Raw genomic sequence first — 16,220 nt, 5'->3', positions numbered from 1 at the left:
AGGGAGTGTTGAAAATGGCAACAAGAAATGCTAAAAATAGAAATGTTATAAATAGCATTGCTATAAATAGAAATTTGGGTACCAGTGTTGGACATAGCAACAAGGAATGGAAAATAGAAGTGCTAAAAATAGCATTGCTATAAATAGAATTTTGGGATGGATTCCTATTTTAGTTAGTCCCTGTACTAAAATAGAGAAGTAAAATTCGAATTTTTTCTTAGCAGTTATTTGATTAATAATTAATTAATTCATCTTGATTTAATTAGTTGTAGAAAATAAAACATGAAGTCTATGTGGGGACATGCAACAGTTTCTCCATTGATTGAGGAATTTATCCATCAGTTAAAGAGATAAGGATGAGTTGTAATTAGTTGGCTCAGTTAACTGAGTCAATTCCAGCTAGATTAATTCAAACAGTTTGTTGAATTAATTGTGAGTTCAGTTAGTTAATTATTGCATGCATGTAACTGCTTCTCTCCAGATAACTAAATATTCTCTCATAAATAACTCTTGCATGTCAGTTCAGTCAGAGACCCAGTTGAGATTAGAGGAAGGGACAATGTACTATCAATTGGAGGATTTTTCCTATAAAGGAAACTCATCCATGTAGAAGGAATTATCTCCTTCGGTATTGTGCAGTTAGACCAGAGGTTAGTGAGTGTGTGAAGGGGCCAATTCACACAGGTGGCAGCACTAGACCCCAAGGAAAACTGTGCAAGGAAATAGGAGGCTTCAAGGGCAGAGGAGAAGGTTTGTGAGAAGCCTTTGACTATCTATGAGGAGCAGAGAGATTGTACTAAGAGCAAGATAGCTTCTGAGCTAATGCTTTGTGTAATCCGGACATATTTCCACTTGTATGATAATACAGAGATTGGGGTTTTAGGCTGAGGCTTTCCCCGGGTTATTCTTCTGTGTTTCATGTGATTGATTTCTCATTCTCAGTTATATGTGTTCTATTTTAACTTGCTTAATTCGATTAAGCTTCCACAAAGTTCGTTGTAGAACTAGATCTTGTATTTTGCTTTAGTATATTGCATAATCTATTGATCTACAGTGAAAATTTCTACATGGTATTAGAGAAAGGTGATCAAAGTTAAGAACAGTATACAAAGAAGGGAGAAGTTCTAATTTTCAATTTCCTGATTATAGAATTTGAATTCTTATCACATCTCAAATTTCCCCAATGGCATTCAACGATTTAAGACTTGTGTATGCCCTTGATGGCAGCTTGAATTATATAGCCTGGAAGGATCACATGGAAGTAATATTAGAGGACAATGGTCTAAAGGACTTCATTGATCAAGAATTCCCCAAGCCGATAGCAGCTAATGCTATAGAATTGGTAGAATGGAAGAAATGTGTGGCTAGAGCGAGGAGAATCCTCCTGGAGGGAGTTCGAGACAACATTGTCTTGAGCCTCCATGGGAAGGAGACACTGTTTTCAATGTGGAAAACATTGAAAGATATATATCAAAATAGCAGCGATCAAAGGAAGCTAGTGCTGAAAGACAAGCTTCGGAAAATCAAGTGTGAAAAGGGCAACACGATCTCTACATATCTGAACAAGCTCACCACCTGCAGGGATGAGCTTGGAAGTGTAGGGATCATGACAGCCAATGATGACATGGTGAGTCTTGCTCTCCTCAGTCTTCCTAAGAGCTGGCATAGCTACCAAGACTCGGTAAATGGAAGAGAGAAACTGCCATATTGGGAATGACTTTGGTTAGATCTGATGCAGGAGGAGATAAGAAGAAGCACCAGAGATGGTTCTTCATTGAAGGAGGATGAAGAAAACTGTGCCTTGACTAGTAAGGTGAAGAAAGGAAGGAGAGGGATTCTCATCCCAAATCGAGTTCTTCCCATGGTGGGATGAAGTTTGACAAATCGAAAGTGCGATGCTTTCGTTGTCATGAGGTGGGCCATTTTGCTACAAATTGTCCACTGAAGAAATCCAAGATGGGATCCAAGGAAGGATCTGAAGGTGAGGCATTGGCCTCACAGTTCGAGTTGGATTTCACCCTCTTTGCATGCATGGTTTTATCCATGGTGGGATGTGGTTGGTTTCTTGACAGTGGAGCTTCATTCCACATGACCGGCGATAAGAGTTTGTTCAGTACCTTGGAGGAGAAAGATCTCCAGATACTCATAGAGATGGGTAATGATGAAAAGTATAGTGTCTCAGGTGGAGGCATGGTTGTTTTTCAGAGGGAGCATGGAGCTCACGTTACCTTGACTGATGTCAAGTATGTACTAGGACTAAGGAGAAATTTGGTGTCGATCGCAATGCTAGAAGACAAAGGCTATGATGTAGTCCTCAGTAAGGGAAAGGTTTTCCTTTGACACATCACCACTAGACAAGTGAAGCAAATTGGTTCACGAGTCAAGAACTTGTATTCTCTTGAGGTTCAAGATTCATGCAAAGCCTTAAGGAGCAAGGAAACTAATGGAGACTTGGTAGTTGAGAGGGAGAATACATTACCTCTCAACATGCAACACCAGAAGAAGTCTTAGACAATTGTGGAGGAGCCACAATTGGTGAAGCAGCTTCAGGAGGTTGTGGAGTAGCCACAACTAGAGCAGTTGAGAGGAGATCGAGTACAGACATCTACTCATGCAGAGACCTCTAGCAGGGGGAAATTTCGAGCCAAGTGGGTAGAGGGATCACATGCATGCATACCTCCAGGTAGGAGGTGGGGCAATGTGGAGTGACAGTCCCAAGAAGGCTGGAATAGGGGCAGGATCATTGAGGTACCCAACCTTTTTGAGTAGACCTTGCTATGGGAGCCCTGACGAGGAGTAGCAGGACTGGCTGAGTGGTTAGAGATAGATGCGGATGGAGTGGCAAAGACAGCTATAGTACAGGAGTCCCAATACTATGCAGAGCTAACAAGATGCAGCAATGCGAGAGACACAGGAGTGTTGCACCAGTGTAGGATGGCACAGAGAGGTGTGCAATGATGCGAGATGCATGGAGTGTTGTAGCAATTCAGAGGTCAGAGAGGGAGCACTTGTCAGCGGTAGATGGAGCTTCAGCATCAGAGGATGTTTCTAGCCCAACAGAGAGGTCAGTTGGGAGTTTTTTCTGTTTCTAGAGTTGCTGGAGCAATAACACTTGGGAGAAGTGTTGAATGCAGAACATTCCAAAGGTTCAGGATTGGGTTCAAGTTGAATGCCTTTCTTGTTGAGAGGGAGTGTTGAAAATGGTAACAAGAAATGCTAAAAATACAAATGCTATAAATAGCATTGCTATAAACAGAAATTCGGGAACGAGTGTTGGACATAGCAACAAGGAATGAAAAATGGAAGTGCTAAAAATAACATTGCTATAAATAACATTTCGGGATGGATTCCTATTTTATTTAGTCCTTGAACTAAAATAGAGAAGTAAAATTCGAATTTGTTCTTAGCAGTTGTTTGATTAATAAGTAATTAATTCATCTTGAGTTAATTAGTTGTAGAAAATCAAACATGAAGTCTATGTGGGGACATGCAACAGTTTCTCCATTCATTGAGGAATTTATCCATCAGTTATAGAGATAAGGATGAGTTGTAATATTGAGTTGTAATTAGTTGGCTCAGTTAACTAAGTCAAGTCTAGTTAGATTAATTCAAATAGTTTGTTGAATTAATTGTGAGTTCAGTTAGTTAAGGCATGCATGTATATAACTGCTGCTCTCCAGATAACTGAATATTTTTCATAAATAACACATTTATGTCAGTTTAGTCAGAGAACCAGTTGAGATCAGAGGAAGGGAGAGTGTACTATCAGTTGGAGGAATTTTCCTATAAAGGAAACTCATCCATGCAGAAGGAATTATCTCCTTCAGGATTACGTAGTTAGATCACGGGTTAGTGAGTGTGTAAAGAGGCCAATTCACACAGGTGGTAGCACTGGACCCCAAGGAAAACTACACAAGGAAATAGGAGGCTTGGAGGGTAGAGGAGAAGGTTTGTGAGAAGCCTTTGACTGTCTATGAGTAGCAGAGGGATTGTGCTGAGAGCAAGATAGCTTGTGAGCTAATGCTTTGTGTAATCCAAACATATTTCCACTTGTATGATAATACAGAGATTGGGGTTTTATGCTGAGGCTTTCCCTAGGTTATTCTTTTCTGTTTCATGTGATTGAATTCTCATTCTCAGTTATATGTGTTCTATTTGATCTTGCTCAATTCGATTAAGCTTCCGCGAAGTTTGTTGTAGAAGTAGATCTTGTATTTTTCTTTAGTATATTGCATAATTTGTTGATCTATAATGAGAATTTCTACATGGTATCAGAGCAAAGGTGATCAAAGCAAAGAACAATATACAAAGAAGGGAGAAGTTTCAAATTTCAAGTTCTTGATTATAGAATTCGAATTCTTATCGCATCTCAAATTTCCCAATGGCGTTCAACGATTTAAGACTCGAGTATGCCCTTGATGGCAACTCGAATTATATAGCCTGGAAGGATCGCATGGAGGCAGTATTAGAGGACAGCGGTCTAAAGGATTCATTGATCAAGAAGTCCCTAAGCCGACAATAGATAATGCTACAAAATTAGCGGAATGGAAGAAATGTGTGGCTAGAGCGAGGAGAATCCTCCTGGAGGGAGTTCGAGACCACATTGTCTCGATCCTCCATGGGAAGGAGACATCATTTTCAATGTGGAAAACATTGAAAGATCTATATCAAAACAGTAGTGATCATAGAAAGTTGGCACTCAAAGGAAAGCTTAAGAAAATCAAGTGTGAAAAGGGCGCCACGATCTCTACATATCTGAACAAGCTCACCACCTGCAGGGATGAGCTTGGAAGTGTAGGGATCACGACAGCCGATGATGACATGGTGAGTATTTCTCTCCTCGGTCTTCCTAAGAGCTAGCATAGCTACCAAGACTCAGTAAATGGAAGAGAGAAATTGCCAGACTGGGAACGACTTTAGTCGGATCTGATGGAGGAGGAGAGAAGAAGAAGCACGAGAGATGGTTCTTCATCCAAGGAGGATGAAGAAAATTGCACCTTAGCAAGTAAGGCGAAGAAAGGGAAGGAGAAGGATTCTCATCCCAAATTGAGTTCTTCCCATGGTCGGAAGAAGTTTGACAAATAAAAAGTGTGATGCTTTCATTGTCATGAGGTGGGAAATTTTGCTACAAATTGTCCACTGAAGAAATCCAAGATGGGATCCAAGGAAGGATCTGAAGGTGAGGCATTGGCCTCACAATTCGAGTTAGATTTCACCCTCTTCACATGCATGGTTTCATCCATGGTGGGATGTGGTTGGTTTCTTGAGAGTGGAGCTTCATTCCACATGACCATGTTGGCATTATGTTTCTGGTATGGCTATATGTTACAGATGTTGTACTTGATGGCAACTCCCGTGGCAAGGCTCTCAATTTATTGAAAATTAAGAAGTACGCAGGCAATCAATTCCGAAGGTGCATACCTGCAGGTACACCATGCAGGGGCCGCGTCCAGATACGCAGGCCACCCGTTCAGGAGGTGCGTACCCCCAGTGCACACATTTCAAGGCAGAGAAAAGCACACGTGGGGGTTTCTTATGTTTTACTCTTGGTATCTAGCCAACGGTATTGTGTTATTATGGTGTCGGCTCGTGGTATTGTTCCATGATTTGAGGAGGAGCTTGCCTATATAAAGCAAAGGAGATCACTTGGCTAAGCATCTTTTGCAATTGAATATCTTTAGATCTGAAATATTGGGTTATGGTCTTAAAGGCTTGATCTATATGAAAGGGAAGTTGAAGGCGAATCTGTGAAGGGTGATCTCTCGAGCGCATGATCAGATCTAAGCAACTGTGCCATTCTGGTGGACTGCCTATTCGGCCCTAATCAGAAGGACGCAGGTGTTTTAACAGAAGAGCTGCGTGGGTACGCAGTGCAGAAGCAGGAGATCTGCGTGGGTACGCAGCGCAGAAACAGGAGATCTGCGTGGGGATGCAGAGCAGAAACAGGAGACCTGCGTCGGTACGCAGAGCAGAAGAAGGAGAACTGCGTGGGTAAGCAGAGCGACTAAGGTTCAGGTGCATCCGCATAGTAAAAGTACGCGACGCGATAGTATTTTTGGGTGTGTCCCTGCAGTAACAGTACGCGGCGCGATTGCATCTTTGGGTGCGTCCCTGCAGTAATAGTACGCAGCGCGGTTCAAGGAACAGTGCGTGGGCACGCAGTGCGGCAGAAGGATCTCTGCGGGTAGACGCAGGAAAGCAGAAGGTGAACTGCGTAGCGACGCAGGCCACAGAAGGGAAAACTGCGTATCTGTCTTAAAAAGTTCTGTTGATTGAATTTTTCTGTTGATAAGGTGTTCTGGGTTAGTTCTGTTATTGTTGATCTGATAACTGTAGTGGACTGTAACTTTTATGTACTTAATGATCATTTGATGCTTTATGAAAAGAAGTAGGGGGTTGTAGCTCCCTTCCAGGAGAGACTTGAAAACGAGAGAGAGAGAGTTGTAGCTCTCTGCAGGTTGCAGCCTGCGTACTGGTAAAGGACTGCACCAGTACAAAACCATTGTAAAAGGAGTTTCTAATTTGAAAGAAGATAGAGACATATTGCAGCAGGTGGTTTTCACCCACATTGGGTTTCCACCTTACATCTTGTGTTCTTTGGTGTGACTATCTGTTTTCTTTGTTCATGCTCATTATTTTATGGTACTGACATGCAAAACTAATTCAAAGAACAAATAAGGAAGATTTGTAAAAGAATTAGATAATACTGATTCACCCCCCCTCTCAGTATTATTTCAACAATTGGTATCAGAGCAGGTCCTTCAGAGAAGCTTGATCGCTTGAAGGTAGATCGTTCATCAAGAGCAACTACGAGAGAGAAGCATCAATCAGGCCACCGGTTTTTGATGGGACAAACTTCAATTATTGGAAGGTAAGAGTTACTGCCTATCTTCAATCTCTTGGTACATAAGTTTGGGACATCGTAGAGACAGGCTATGCTTTTCCTTCAGCTACTCCTACAGATGCAGCCGAGAAAAAGAAGTATGAAACAAATGCGAAAGCAGTCAGTACTCTATTAGGATGTATATCTCAATCAGAATTCATGAAGGTAATGCACTATAAATCCGCAAAAGAGATATGGGACAAAATTGTCACGAGCTATGAAGGAGACGAACAGGTAAAACGTGCTAAACTTCAAACTCTCAGAATTCAGTATGAGACTCTCAAAATGTACAATGATGAAAGTGTGGCAAACTATTTTCTTCGGGTAGATGAGGTTGTTAATTGTATGAAGAATTTGGGTGAAGAAATAAAAGAGGCTATTGTGGTTGAAAAAGTTCTAAGATCATTGTCCCCCAAGTTTGAATCTAAAGTATCTGCAATAGAAGAAAAGGAAAATCTATGAATTCTTACTATGTCTCAGCTACATGGAATTCTAACTGCTTATGAAATGAGAAAGGGAGGTCCATCAGACAGAAGAGAAGCTGCTTTCAAGGCATCAGGCAAAGGAGATTATTATGAAGCAAGCCACATCCCAGAAGAAGAGGAAGAAGAATCAAATTTTTTCAGAAATCTTCAAAGGGGTTCTGGAAGGTTCAGAGGTAAGTTACCTTTTAAATGATTTGCTTGTGGAAGAGTAGGTCATTATGCTGCAAAATGTCCTTATAAGGATAAAGGAAAGGAACCTGCTAGATGGAACAAGAAACAGAACGCAAATAAGAAAAGCTACTACACTCATGAAGATAGTGATGGTCTATCAAACAGTGATGAAGATGAACAAGGTAATGAATATAAGTTGTTAATGCCATTTGAAGATGATGATTATATGGATGCTATAGATGTGGATAACCTTTATGATGAAATTACTAGACTCAAGAGATGTATAGAAGAAAAGAACATGATCATTGATACTCTACAATTTCAAATTGATGAGAAGGAAAAACATCTTGAAAAATTAGAAGGTGAAATTGTTGGTCTTAGAAAAGAAATTGAGAAAACAAAAGCTATTAATCTCAAGTTTGTCAAAGGATCTGAAACTTTGGATGAGATTATCAATGTGCAGCGGTCTCCACTAAACAAGACAGGTCTGGGCTATAATGGAGAAACTTCTCAAGCATCCACCTCAAAAAGTTATCTTGATGCTGCAAGAAGAAATGAGCAAAAGAACAATGAAGATCATCAGGTAAAGCAGGGACGAATTACAAACAGAAACTATCAGGGGCAATCCAGCTTAAGGGTGAACAAAAGTTACAACCAGCCACAGGTAAAATCTTCTCAATTTGGTTCAAGAATAGATGAAAATAGAAATTACAATCAATTGGCTGGTAGATTCGATAACCGCAGAAATTTCTTCAATGGACAATGCTTTTCTTGCCATAACTTTGGTCACAAAGCAGCTCAATGTGTTGCATATAAAACGATCATGACTAGGGAAGCTCAAAAACAAAGAAGTATGACAGGGATTACAAAAAGGACCTATAACAACTTTTCGGTTCTTGAAAATGAAGTTGAATGTTCTATTTGCAATAACTTTGGTCATGAAGACTCTGAATGCAGGAGCAGGTTTCAGCGGAAAAAGGAACAAGCCTCAAGCACCAAAACATGGAGAATAAAGGAACCTCAAACAGAAAGATGTGGGATAGCATTCTATGCATAGGGATAGGAAAATCTATGGTACATTGACAGTGGATGTTCGAAGCATATGACAGGTGATAAAGAAAAACTTGAGTCTTATTCTGCTCTAGAAAAGGGAAAGAAAGTCTCTTTTGGAAATGATACTCCTGCAACTATAAAAGGAAAGGGCATTGCTCAGTTAAAAGAAAAGGTCAAGGCTGGAAATGTTTTGTATGTTGATGGATTGAAGCATAATCTTCTAAGTGTCAGCCAGATGTGTGATCAAAGAACCGAGGTTATATTCAGATCAAATGGATGTCTTGTTCGTGACCTTGATACAGGTAAAACAGTGATCAAAGGCAAAAGAACTCCAAATAATCTATACATATTTGAAGAAGGACAACAACAATGCTATCTGAGCAAGGACGATGAGCACTGGTTATGGCATCGGAGGTTGGGGCATCTAAGCTTTTCACAAATAAGGAAAGCATGCAAATATCAGGCAGTTCGCGATCTTCCAGATATCAAAATTCCTGACAACACCATATGCAAATCATGTCAGTTTGGAAAACAAACCAGAACTAACTTTCCAGAGAAGGAAGGATCAGCTAGCATGCCTCTTGAGCTAGTACATACAGATACATGCGGTCCATTCAGGAAAAGAACACCTAGAGGAGAAGAATACTTGATATTATTCATTGACGATTTCTCCAGGTTTGTCTGGCTAGGACTTATGAAGCACAAAGATGAAGCATTCGAAAAATTCAAATCCTTCAAAGCCTTGGTTGAAAATGAATCAGGTCACAAAATTAAGTGCCTCAGATCCGACAGAGGTGGGGAGTTTACCTCAAATGAATTTTTCGATTTCTGTGAAGAACATGGGATAAGAAGAGAATTCTCTACAGCTAGAACTCCTCAGCAAAATGGAGTTGTGGAAAGAATGAACAGAACAGTCCAACAAATGGCTCGTGCTATGCTTGATGAATCAGGAACTCCCGCAACTTTCTGGGGTGAAGCTGCACATGCTGCGGTTGTTATTCTCAACAAAACAAATGTCCGGGTGAACAGCACTCAAACTCCTCATGAGCTCTGGAGTGGTAAGACTCCTTCGGTAAAGCACTTCAAAATCTTTGGGAGCAAATGCTATATCAAGAATATTGATGAGCAGCTTGGCAAACTTGAACCTAGAGCAGATGAAGGCATTCTTCTTGGTTACTCTCCACATAGCAAAGCATACAAATGCTACAATAAAAGACTTGGCAGAATTGTTGACATCATTGATGTAGTGGTTGATGAGAAGGGATACATTCCTAGGCAAGTACATCATGAAGAAGAAGATGAAGGCTACCCCCAACGACAGAATGATGAAGAAGAAGAACCTCAAGAAGAACCTCAAGAAGAACCAGAGGAGCAAACAAGAATAGAAGAAAAGACTCCATCCAGATATGTTCAGAAGAATCATCCAGAATCTCAGATTATGGGGCAGAAAGAAGCAGGTGTACAAACAAGAAGAACAGTTGCAGAAGCTTCAAGCTATTTGGCATTACTCTCCTCTACTGGACCACAAAATGTGAAAGAGGCATGCAAAGATGAATGTTGGGTGAAAGCAATGGATGAAGAACTTGAGCAGATCGAAAAGAACAACACTTGGGAGCTAGTTCCTAGACCAAAAGATAAGAATGTTATCGGGACAAAATGGGTCTTCAAAAACAAATTGAATGAAAATGGAGAAGTAATTAGAAACAAAGCCAGACTTGTTTGTAAAGGGTATGCACAGCAAGAAGGAATAGACTTTGAAGAAACCTTTGCTCCTGTTGCGAGACTTGAGGCCATCCGAATGTTCCTTGCTCTCTCAAGTTTTCAAAACTTCAAAGTATTTCAAATGGACGTGAAATCAGCCTTTCTGAATGGAGACTTGGAAGAAGAAGTGTACATTGAACAGCTAGATGGGTTCATTCTTGGAAATGATCCAAATCTTGTATGCAGATTGAAAAAGGCTCTCTATGGTCTCAAACAAGCTCCAAGGGCTTGGTACTACCGTTTGGACAAATATCTTCATCAACAAGGTTTTTCAAAAGGATCGGCAGATAGCAATCTTTATATAAAAGTTGAAAATGACAAATTGCTAATACTTGTTGTGTATGTAGATGACATTATTTTTGGGAGCAATGAAGAAGCTATGAGTCAAAACTTTGCCTTGGTCATGCAGAAAGAATTTGAAATGTCCTTGCTAGGAGAACTGACATATTTCCTTGGTTTGCAAATCCAACAAAAAGAAGGAGGAATCTTTTTATCTCAAACCAAGTATCTCAAACAGATTTTGAATAAATATGGTATGGAAGATGCAAAACCAGTATGTACACCCATGGTCACAGGATGTAGCCTCAGTGCAAATGATGAATCTGTAGCAGTACATCAACCAACCTACAGATCTATGATTGGAAGTTTACTTTATTTGACAGGTACCCGCCCAGACATCATGCATGCAGTTGGAATAGTTGGAAGATTTCAGGCAAATCCGAAGGAGACTCATCTTTAGGCAGTGAAGAGAATTTTCAAATATCTTCAAGGGACTCAAAATTATGGCTTATGGTATCCTAGAGATACAGATCTTACACTTCATGCTTATACAGATGTAGATTGGGCCGGAAGCGTGGATGACAGGAAAAGCACAAGTGGTGGTGCATTCTTTATGGGTTCCAGACTGGTATCTTGGTTCAGCAAGAAACAGAGTTCGATTGCCTTGTCTACAGCTGAAGCAGAATATGTTGCTGCTGCATCTTGTTGCACCCAACTCCTTTGGATGATGCAGACTTTGCAGGATTTTCAAATCACTTGTACACCACCAATTCCCATTTTATGTGATAACACAAGTGCAATCAGCATCTCAAAGAATCCTGTTATGCATTCAAAAACCAAGCACATACCAATCAAGTATCATTTTCTCCGGGAACAAGTGCTTGAACAGAAGGTCAAGTTGGAGTATGTTCCTTCTAAGGAACAAGTTGCTGATATTCTCACCAAACCATTGCCCAGGGACACTTTTGAATACCTCAGGCAAAAGCTGGGGGTTGTTGATGCATCATCTTATTATTGAACCTTTTCTGATTGATGGTACAGGTTCAGAGGAAGCATATAATGCATTGTTGGCATTATGGAGGATGGTCAGAAGGAGATCTTGGAAATAGCTGCAATATGTCTCTATCTCTTTCATGGTGGATTATGGTTCTTTGTTGCAGATCTGGTTCATATTCAGGGGGAGCATGTCCTTAGGGGGAGCATACCCCTTTGCCCTTGATGTCAAAGGGGGAGAATGAAGCTGAAGTTTGTGAGGTTGCCATCAAGTCCAAAGGGGGAGATTGTTGGCATTATGTTTCTGGTATGGCTATATGTTACAGATGTTGTACTTGATGGCAACTCCCGTGGCAAGGCTCTCAATTTATTGAAAATTAAGAAGTACGCAGGCAATCAGTTCCAAAGGTGCGTACCCGCAGGTACACCATGCAGGGACCGCGTCCAGATACGCAGGCCACCCGTTCAAAAGGTGCGTACCCCCAGTGCACACATTTCAAGGCAGAGAAAAGCACACGTGGGGGTTTCTTATGTTTTACTCTTGGTATCTAGCCGACGGTATTGTGTTATTATGGTGTCGGCTCGTGGTATTGTTCCATGATTTGAGGAGGAGCTTGCATATATAAAGCAAAGGAGATCACTTGGCTAAGCATCTTTCGCAATTGAATATCTTTAGATCTGAAATATTGGGTTATGGTCTTAAAGGCTTGATCTATATGAAAGGGAAGTTGAAGGCGAATATGTGAAGGGTGATCTCTCGAGCGCATGATCAGATCTGAGCAACTGTGCCATTCTGGTGGACTGCCTATTCGGCCCTAATCAGAAGGACGCAGGTGTTTTAACAGAAGAGCTGCGTGGGTACGCAGTGCAGAAGCAAGAGATCTGCGTGGGTACGCAGCGCAGAAACAAGAGATCTGCGTAGGGATGCAGAGCAGAAACAGGAGACCTGCATCGGTACGTAGAGCAGAAGAAGGAGAACTGCGTGGGTACGCAGAGCGACTAAGGTTCAGGTGCGTCCGCATAGTAAAAGTACGCGGCACGATAGTATTTTTGGGTGCGTCCCTGCAGTAATAGTACGCGGCGCGATTGTATCTTTGGGTGCGTCCCTGCAGTAATAGTACGCAGCGCGGTTCAAGGAACAGTGTGTGGGCACGCATTGCGGCAGAAGGATCTCTGCGGGTAGATGCAGGAAAGCCGAAGGTGAACTGCGTAGCGACGCAGGCCACAGAAGGGAAAACTGCGTATCTGTCTTAAAAAGTTCTGTTGATTGAATTTTTCTGTTGATAAGGTGTTCTGGGTTAGTTCTGTTATTGCTGATCTGATAACTGTAGTGGACTGTAACTTTTATGTACTTAATGATCATTTGATGCTTTATGAAAAGAAGTAGGGGGTTGTAGCTCCCTTCCAGGAGAGACTTGAAAACGAGAGAGAGAGAGTTGTAGCTCTCTGCAGGTTGCAGCCTGCGTACTGGTAAAGGACTGCACCAGTACAAAACCATTGTAAAAGGAGTTTCTAATTTGAAAGAAGATAGAGACATATTGCAGCAGGTGGTTTTCACCCACATTGGGTTTCCACCTTACATCTTGTGTTCTTTGGTGTGACTATCTGTTTTCTTTGTTCATGCTCATTATTTTATGGTACTGACATGCAAAACTAATTCAAAGAACAAATAAGGAAGATTTGTAAAAGAATTAGATAATACTGATTCACCCCCCCTCTCAGTATTATTTCAACAGACCAGCGACAAGAGTTTGTTCAGTGCCTTGGAGGAGAAAGATCTCCAGATACTCATAGCAATGGGTAATGATGAAAAGTATAGTGTCTCAAGTGTAGGCACGGTTGTTTTTTACAGGGAGCATGGAGCCCATGCTACCTTGACTGATGTCAAGTATGTACGAGGACTGAGGAAAAATTTGGTGTCGATCATAATGCTAGAAGACAAAGCATATGATGTAGTCTTCAGTAAGGAAAAGGTTTTTCTTCGACACCTCACCACTAGACAGGTGAATCAAATCGGTTCACGAGTCAAGAACCTGTATGCTCTTGAGGTTCAAGATGCATGAAAAGCCTTGAGGAGCAAGGCAACTAATGGATACTTGGTGGTTGAGAGGGAGAATACATTACCTCTCAACATGCAGCGCCAGAAGAAGTCTCAGACAATTGTCGAGGAACCACAATTGGTGAAGCAGCTTCAGGAGGTTGTGGAGCAGCCACAAATAGAGAAGCTGAGAGGAGATCGAGTAGAGACATCTACTCACGCTGAGACCTCCAATAGGAGGAAATTTTGAGCCAAGTGGGTAGAGGGATCACATCCATTCATACCTCCAAGTAGAAGGTGGGGCAATGTGGAGTGATAGTCCCAAGAAGGCTAGAATAGGGGCAAGATCATTAAGGTACCCAACTTCCTTGATTAGACCTTGCTACGGGAGCCCCGATGAGGAGTAGCAGGACTAGCTGAGTGGGTAGAGATAGATGTGGATGGAGTGGCAGAGAGAGCTATAGTGTAGGAGTCCGAAGGCTGTGTAGAGCTAGCAAGCTACAGTAATGCGAGAGGCACAAGAGTGTTGCACCAGTGCAGGATGGCACAGAGAGGTGTGCAATGGTGCGAGATGCATGGAGTATTGTAGCAGCTCAAAGGTCAGAGAGGGAGCACTTCTCAATGGCAGATGGAGCTTCAACATAAGAGGATGTTTCAAGCCCAACAGAGAGGTCAATTTGGAGTTTTTCTATTTCTAAAGTTGCTGGAGAAATAACAGTTGGGAGAAGTGTTGCGTGAAGAACATTCCAAAGGTTCAGGATTGGGTTCGAGTTGAATTCCTTTCTTGTTGAGACGGAGTGTTGAAAATGGCAACAAGAAATGCTAAAAATAGAAATGTTATAAATCGCAGTTTGGGTACTAGTGTTGGACATAGCAACAAGGAATGAAAAATGGAAGTGCTAAAAATAGCATTTCTACAAATAGCATTTCGGGATGGATTCCTATTTTAGTTAGTCCCTGAACTAAAATAGAGAAGTAAAATTTGAATTTTTTCTTAGCAGCTGTTTGATTAACAATTAATTAATTCATCTTGATTTAATTAGTTATAGAAAATCAAACATGAAGTCTATGTGGGGACATGCAATAGTTTCTCCATTGGTTGAGGAATTTATCCATCAGTTAAAGAGATAAGAATGAGTTGTAATTAGTTGGCTCAGTTAACTGAGTCAAGTCTAGTTAGATTAATTCAAACAATTTTTTGAATTAATTGTGAGTTCAGTTAGTTAATTCTTGCATGCATGTAATTGTTGCTCTCCAGATAACTGAATATACTCTCATAAATAACTCATGCATGTCAGTTCAGTTAGAGACCCAGTTGAGATTAGAGGAAGGGACAGTGTACTATTAGTTGGAGGATTTTTGCTATAAAGGAAACTCATCCATGCAGAAGGAATTATCTCCTTCAGGATTGCACAGTTAGATCAGAGGTTTGTGAGTGTGTGAAGAGGCCAATTCACACAGGTGGCAGCATTGGACCCCAAGGAAAACTGTGCAAGGAAATAGGAAGGCTTGGAGGGTAGAGGAGAAGGTTTGCGAGAAGCGTTTGTCTGTCTATGAGCAGTAGAGGGATTGTACTAAGAGTAGGATAGCTTGCGAGCTAATGCTTTGTGTAATCCAGACATATTTCCACTTGTATGATAATATAGAGATTGGGGTTTTAGGTTGAGGCTTTCCCCAGGTTATTCTTCTGTGTTTCATGTGATTGATTTCTCATTCTGAGTTATATGTGTTCTATTTGATCTTGCTCAATTCGATTAAGCTTCCACAAAGTTTGTTGTAGAAGTAGATCTTCTATTTTTCTTTAGTATATTGCATAATATGTTGATCTATAGGGAGAATTTCTACATTTGAAACACTAGATTTATGACTTGTTTTAGGATTTAGATCGCCTATAGGCTAGAGGTCATTTTTCTTTGATAGGACATGTTTTCTTGAATTTGAGTAACATCTTAATATAGTTATTTTACACTTGGCACCACTACACAAGATGTTTTCTTGTCGTTTGCTGCTATTTTTGTCCTATCATCCCCTTTTAGTCTATTAAGTCATCTTTTTCTTTACATCATTGCGCCCCCTAGGTGTTTTTTATGGAAACTCCATGGCATGCACTGCCAGTTTCCTTTAGGACATTTTATTCCTCCCTGTTGAGTTAAATTTCATCCTCCTAGTCCTCCATTGAGTCCTCATTTTGACTTTGGTTCTCTTGATTTTTCTAGTTCTTCCTTTGATTCCGCGTCTTCCCAACCCTATACAACCACCATGTCAGGCACCAATGTGGGTGTCAGAAACCTAGGTGTGTTGGGTGTGGAGCCTGATTATCTTCTATATTCAAAGGTATCGCCACATAGGACCCCAGTTCGAAATGGGGGCAGCAACGACGCCCATAAAATATTAGCTGCAGGGGGGGTCCAGGGGGGCAGCGCCCCCGAAGCTAAAAACAACTGTAAAATTGCCTTGTAAAAGTATAGTAATTTCTAGTCAATCTGGGCCGTTCATTAGGCGGATGATCTGACGGTAGAACTTATGTTTAGTTTAGGGTTTTTTGCCCTAGAAGGCA

The sequence above is a fragment of the Pinus tabuliformis genome, chromosome 9 (assembly GCF_031772625.1).
Source record: "Pinus tabuliformis cultivar Carrire ecotype Pingquan chromosome 9, CPIR1, whole genome shotgun sequence".
NCBI lineage: Eukaryota > Viridiplantae > Streptophyta > Pinopsida > Pinales > Pinaceae > Pinus > Pinus tabuliformis.
The sequence above is the reverse complement of the archived record's forward strand: the minus strand, read 5'-3'. Positions refer to the sequence as shown.